Raw genomic sequence first — 7751 nt, 5'->3', positions numbered from 1 at the left:
CACCTCTATTATAAAACATGTTGGGATTCCCCTGGGAGTCTTTAATACCCACTTTCGCATTTTGTTTGTGGTCAATCACAGTAGTAGCAAATGTCCACTTAAGGAAGCTCCTTTCAATTTTTGTACATCTCTTCTCAAAAAGCCCTTTCATCTATTTTTTCAAGGGTCTTCTACTTTGGAAATAAGAACTGTGTCCTGAATTATGCTATGAATTACGGATGTTCATTTTTTTGTAGGGACATGCTGACATGTGGGGGGAAAAAAGGCAGGAAACACTGAGAAGACTAGGCAGAACAAGGATCTCAGAGAAGGCAGTGGGGAGAACAGAAGGGAAGGCAAGTCATGCATCTACATGGTCACCAGAGGGCAGCAGAGACATGCTCTCCATTCCACCCTCACAGGCTTTCAAGACATGATTCACTCAGACGTTTCCTCCTTCAAATACTGCTGTCATGTGGGACCCACATTTATGACTTCCTCAGCCAGTATGACAAAAGAAACCCTGAGATTATGATGTCTGAGATTGTATATATTTATAATTTTGCTATAAATTTGGATAAGTTTTATTTTGGATAAGTCTATTTCTGGGGCTTCAATTTCCTTAGCTTTAAAATAAGAATAAGGATAAAAAAAATAATAAGAATAAGGATAATATGTGCGCTCCTCATATTAAAACAAAAAAAAAGGTAGTGTGAGAATATAATCATGACACAAAATTCCTATTTAGATATAGATTTCATTATTGGGAGTGACATTGTGGAAAGAAGGGAGAATAAGACAACAGAGGAGTTAAGAAATGACAAGAAAACAGTAATGCAAGAGAAGTACGGAGCCTTGTTAAAAATTTGGAGAAATTTAGGTGATGGCCTGTTAGAGATCTTTTTTGAGAATTGTCAGTTCAACTCACCAGAAAGATAATAATTATTTATTTCATGGAGTCCCATAACAATGGGTCTTATAACTGTAAAGTTCTCTCAGGGAAAAGAAAGAAAAATGATCAACTCTCATATCCTGGTGATACAGCAATATGTCATTTCATAATCTTCCTGGTTGTTTTCTGACAGGAGGGGAGAGAGCACTGGCAGAGCCCTGAGATCCTACCCAGATGCTGGGTTCCCTGAGGGAGCGCTCAGGAGAGCTGAGGGAGGGCTGCTGCTGGGAATTGGATGACGGCTTCTCTTCACAAGTACCACCACAGTTCAGTGCACACTTTGGGAAGGGGATCATAGCCTTTCTCTTTCTCCCTCCTCTACCACCCTTTATACTCTGGAACAGCAACAGACAAGAAAGCCTGACTCTCATTGTTGCTATTTAGAAGTCTGAGGCTTTGAAATATTATTTAAAAATATTTCTTATATTTGTTCCTTTTGTAAGTGTATTTTTTCTGACACAGGATAGAAGATAGTTGGCTTTGAGAAAGGGAATGATTTCCTCACTTTAAAGTAATATTTGAGGCTTAAATGATGAGTTCAGACTGCCCATTATAGGATCAGAAAGGACAGAGGTCAAATTAGGGTTAGGGTTGGGGTTAGGGTGCAGGAGAAAGCTGACTGAATCCAGTCAACAACCCTGACCTCTGGGATCTTATACCCCAGAGCAATGTGTTCCAAGATATAAAGAGCCTGAAGATCAACTCAAGCCCTGGTGGGATAGAAACGAGTTCTTTTGTGTCCATGACTATATTGGAGACCCTCTGTGATATCTCCGGGTCATCAAGATGGGGGTGATCTGAGAATAAACTCTTGGGAAAAAGCTATGAGGTCTCCTTGGTGTGTACGTCTCCTCATCCTACCTACCTTACCCAGTGTCACTTTGGCCTCATCAGGGGACACAATGGACATGGAACTGGGCTTCCCCTCCTGGGACCTGGGCTTAAGACTGTGACAATGTTCTTTCAGATCAAAGGGAAGCACAGCATTGCCATCTGGACAAGGAAGACAAAGAGTCAGTTACAAAGTGACATCCTATGGACTGAGGAGGCATTAAGAGAGGAATGAAGATTGTGATTTCTAAAGTTCATGCCAGAAGAATAGGGTAACTGCAGTGCCCTCAAGGACACTCCACCAGACTTAGCTTTCTTAGCAAAATCTCCCTACATTATAGATTTGTTACTAGAAGTCAGTAGAATTCTTTCTATTTTTTTTATTTAAATTCAGTTTAATTAGCATATAGTGTATTATTAGTTTCAGAGGTAGAATTTAGTGATTCATCAGTTGCACATGACACCCAGTGCTCATCACATCACGTGCTCTCCTTAATGCCCAGTTACCCCATCCCCCCACTCACCTGCCCTCTGGCAACCCTCAGTTTGTTTCCTAGAGTTAAGAGTCTCTTATGGTCTGTCTCCCTCTCTGACTTCATCTTTTTTTTTTTTCTTCCCTCCCCCTATGTTCATCTGTTTCATTTCTAAAATTCCACATATGAGTGAAATCACATGGTATTTGTCTTTCTCTGACTGACTTATTTCACTTAGCATAATACCCTCTAGTCCCATCCATGTTGCTGTAAGTGGCAAAGTTTCATACTTTATGATGGCTGAGTAATATTCTACTGTGTGTGTGTGTGTGTGTGTGTGTGTGTGTGTGTGTGTGTATCACATCTTCTTAATCCATTCATCTGTCAATGGACATATTTTATGATGTTGAGAACTGCTTCCTTTATCCTTACATGCTGGAGGATTTTTATTTAAAAAAGAATCCAGATTTTGTCACATGCTTGTTCTGCATCTATTGAGAGGATTATATGGTTCTTGTCTTTTCTTTTGTTAATGTGGTGTATCACACTGATTGATTTGCAAATGTTGAATTACTGCTACAGCCCAGGAATAAATCCCACTTGGCTGTGGTGGATCATCCTTTTTTCTTTTGTTCTTTTTTTTTTTTTTTTGAGATTTTTTAACTTATTTGATAGAGAGCACAAATGGGGAGCAGCAGGCAGAAGGAGAGGGAGAAGCAGGTTCCCTGCCGAGCAGGGATCCTGATGCAGGGCTCATTCTCTGGACTATGGGATCATGACCTGAGGCAAAGACAGACACTTAACTCACTGAGCCACACAAGTGCTTCAATGTACAGTTGGATCTTATTGGCTAGTATCTTACTAGAATTTTGGCACCCATGTTCATCAGGGATATTGGTCTGTACTTCTCCTTTTAAGTGGGGTCTTTGGTTTTGGAATCAAGGTAATGCTGGCTTCATAGAAACAGTTTGGAAATTTTCCTTCTATTTTTATTTTTTGGAAAAGTTTCAGAAGACTAGGTATTAATTCTTCTTTAAATGTTTGGTAAAATTCCCCTAGGAAGCCAACCAGCCCTGAACTCTTGTTTGTTGGGAGATTTTTGATTACTGATTCCATTTCTTTTCTGGTTATGGGTCTGTTAAACTTTTCTATTTCTCCCTGTTTCTGTTTTGGTAGTTTATATGTCTCTAAGAATGCATCCATTTCTTCCAGATTGCCTAAATTTGTTGGCATATAATACTCATAATATTCTCCTAATAATTGTATTTTGTCAGTGTTGGTTGTGATCTCTCCTCTTTTATTCATGATTGCATTTATCTGGGTCATTTCTTTTTGATAAGTCTGGGTAAGTGTTTATCAATTTTATTCTTTCAAAGAATCAGCTCCTACTTTCATTGATCTGTTCTGTTTTTGTTTTTTGTTTCTTAATTTCTATGGTCACTGACTTCTGCTCTAATCTTTATTATTTCTCTTCTTCTTCTGGGATTAGGCTTTATTTGCTGTTCTCTTCCTAGCTCCTTCAGGTGTACATTTAGCTTGTATATTTGAGACCTTTCTTGTTTCTCAAGAAATGCCTGTATTGCTATATACATCCCTCTTAGGACGGCCTTTACTGCATCCCAAAGGTTTTGAACTGTCATGTTTTCATTTTCATTTGAGAAGTCAGTAGAATTTCTCAAAAAGGCAATAGAACTTCTGCATAGTGGTACTTGAAAGACCCAGACATTTAGGGATGGGGGACTGAGGTATATCCTTGTTCTGACAGACCTACAGTCTGAAAAGACAAGGTACTGTCCCATCTACTCAGAATCCAAAACATCTCTGACAAATCAATTCCTCTCAAATTAAAAAAAAATTTTAAGTACTTTTAAGTTAAAATTTTACTTCTAATTTTACTTTTATGAAAAAGTGGCAGAAGTTTTTAAAAAAATCACTAATATCAACCATGATTTTTTGAAAATGGCAAAATTAAAATAAATGGATTCCACTGTGGGATTTAGCCTGTAGGAGCCAGCTCCTGAGAAGAGATACAAGTATGGATGAAACTCACACCAGTCAACTACCAAACCAGCACAGATGCCTCACTTGGGGAATTAGGAAAATCATGAATGCATGTTAATGCCTTTCCACCCCTTCCTGCACCCAGAGAATGCATCCCCAGAGATAGCGAGGCATGTCCTCCACTGGAAAGAGGAGAACCTTCTGAAGACTGAGAGAAAGAGGGCTAAAGAAAAGCACATCAACCTGCCAAATCCCTCGAATTTGCACCCACTTGTCCTGCCAAACTTCCTAGGTTTTTGCACTCACCCTCTACGCCAAGTTCAGGAGGGCTATTGCAGTTCCTCATGTGACCAGTAGATGGCGGGCTTGCCAAGAACATGCACTAGGTTTCAATTAGGCACAATGACTTCAAAGGGATGGAGAGGAAAGAAGTTGTGTCCTAAAATGTCCCAGATCTTCACTTCCAAACTCTTCTTCTCAATATTGTGAGGAATGGGGCAAGTATAGGAGAATTGCTGCTGTCCAATATGCTTCAGTCTCCTCAGGGCCTCGGCAGAATTGGCAACCTGGAGATGAGGATGAGAATCAGGAAGAAACATCTAGATTAGCAGAGATTAACAATGGACAGAAATCCAAGAATGTCTGGAGAAATTAGGTGGCTGGAGAAATTAGGCAGCTTTCCACAGTAAGATATATTTTGCTCCAGTGCCCAGTCAGACTTTCTTTCTGGAACCAGTTCTAGCTTCTGACTTCTGTTGCAGCTTCTGCTGCTCCAATTACCAGTAGCTGCACAGCCCTGCCCAAAGTCCTCTATTTGAAGACCTCTCTGCTTCCCCTCCCTTCCTTTATTGGTTACTTTAACAGCTGCACTATGCTGCATTGTGGGGCTACATTTGCTCTGCGAGTCACTCGTAATGGGCATCCAGACTGTTTTCAGTCTTTTCCTGTTACACATAATTTTGCATGAATAGCTCCACATACACCTTGGGCAGCTTTCACTGTGGTAGGCTGAGAAGCAATAAAACAAAATGAGGAAGAAGTATTGCAGAAACTTTAATCAAGAAAATACTGGAGCCCTCTCAAACCCTAGCATGCACCCTAGCACATTGGAGACAATCTTAGAGCCAATTTTTTATGGATTTATTGAGTGATTTTCTGCACCAATATTGTTCTAACTTGCCAAAGCCCTTCACCTTAACGTTGCTGAGCATGTGGGTAGTGCCACCTTCGTTCTCAGATTTTCAAGGATGAGAGATGCTTCTAGAACTTGAATACTCTCCAAAGAACAGGATTCTCTCTCAGGGAAACTCACCACAAAGTACCAAATTCTAACAAAAGAAAGAAAAAAAAGGATATGTGTCTGAGTCTCCTACCTTTTCTCCAGTGTCTCTTGCATTGTGGTACTGGCCCTCTGGTAAGGATGGGGGCCACTGGCAACCTTATCAGCTACCCTCCATCCTCATTTCACCACCAGTCAATGCACATTCATCCTGGATTGAAACCTTATCTTTACACCTTCACTAGGTGGGAGCCAGCATAAAGCAGACACTGACTCTGCGCAGTTTGATTAAGGACCTGATTTTCACCATTGGCTTTCCCTTTTGGTCTCCAGACACAGATACAGAGCTCTGCAGAAAAGCAGGTATGGGTTTCTAGCTGCTGGCCACGACCATCCATTGCTTTGCTGTCTCATCCATTGCAAAACATGGTATTGTAGTTGGATGTGTTGACTTATTTTACCACACATGACATCAGTCTCCCAGAAGCCTGACAGAAAGTCTACCCAACTGCAACAGGAAAAGGAGTGCCTGGCACGCATGGGGACAGTGTCATCATCTGGTGCCTGATTGTTCAGTGATGTACTAGTTGTTTAATGAGTACACTTCTGCATGATCATGTGTCACATGATGCGAGCAGAAATAAATGGAACACGTCTCTGCCATTCATGTGAGGTCACCATCAGGGACTCCTGATGCTACTGAAGATCCTCTCAAGACTAGACCTTCTGAATAATGGACAACATGTGCCCAAAGGGATAAGATGTTAACCCTTGTCTCACTTTTTCATAGAAGACTCACTGCTTGCTGTATCCTCACCTCTTTCCCCAGAATCTCATGAATAGCCACAGAGCCCAAGTGAAGATCAAGCCATGTAAGAGGTGGGGGTCCCTTTTGCCCATGTCTTGCTAGCTGAAGTCCAGAGGGCTCTTTAGGGAAACTCATAGCTTTGTACTGGAATAAGAGGCTGCAGGAGCACATTTCCCTGGCACTGGGCATCAGAACATTACAAACAGGACAGCACCAGAGGGGCAGGTGTTATGAGCACTTACAGAGTAAAGATAATCAATGTTTCTTCAATCCACATATATTGAAAACTTAAATTACCCATCCAATCAGGAGCAAAACAAAGTAGTAGGACTTCTTGATTCCAAAAGCAACATTGATAGCCAGTAGAAGTGACTTTCAGCAAAGAAATAAATTTTATAAGAGAGTTTAAAGACTAGAAATAACACCCTGAGGACATTATGGATTTTTAACAACTAATTCTCTCTTTCTTTCTCTCTCTTTCTCTCTCTCTCAGTGTTTACTGTAATAGATATTGGGATAACTCAGAAGAAATACTAATATTAAATGACACATGGAAGTTAAACCCATCAATTGTTGGACTTAATTATGAACATACGGGGGAACTAGCCACCCCCAAATTTACTGCCACTGTGATGAATCACCAAAATGGTGCTGATAAGGAGGACTTTGGTTATGATATTACTATGGGAAAGTGAGGAAAAAGTAATCAAAGTAAGAGGGACATTAGTATACCCTTTATTTGTGTATGTGGAAACAGACACTTTAGGGAGCCTTTTAATGACACTGAAAATCTAGATAGTGAGACCAGAAGCCATTTGGAAGCCATGACAGAGCCAATCCAGTCACAGAGAGCACAGGGGAAGTTCAGAGCTGGAGACACAGACTTGAGGGTCTTCAAGTGGCACGCAGATGTCACAGCACTCGCAACCCTCCTGCTAAAGGGGAGCAAGGAACTTTCTTATACTACTGGCCTCAGATGTTATTGATTTTCCTTTGCCAGTATCCGCAGGGAGGCTGAAATCACTGAAGGATGACAGGATGGGGACTTACAGCTTAAACAAAAGCTAATTTCCTGTCCAGACAAAGTCATGTCCCTCCAGCTGACAAGACCATCATAGCTCTGGGGCACCCAGGCTCCAGGCCATGAACCCTTATATCTTAGACCCTGAGTGTAGCTCCCTGCACATATGGATACTCTGAGAGGTGACCTGCTTCTGGAACTGAGACCTGTCCAGTAAGCATCTCTCAATGCCTAAGTCTAGGAACGAATACTAGAAAAAACGTTTCCATTAGGAATAGATGGTGACAGAAAATGACATTGTCTCTTGAGGCAGTAAATAGAGGTTGATAAGCCCTGCACAAAATCAGGTATTTTTGCTCTAGAAATATGGGAGTAACATGGTCATTTCTGAGACCTCCTCCAATTCC

The sequence above is a fragment of the Meles meles genome, chromosome 5 (genome assembly GCF_922984935.1).
Source record: "Meles meles chromosome 5, mMelMel3.1 paternal haplotype, whole genome shotgun sequence".
NCBI lineage: Eukaryota > Metazoa > Chordata > Mammalia > Carnivora > Mustelidae > Meles > Meles meles.
Note: the sequence above shows the minus strand (reverse complement) of the source record.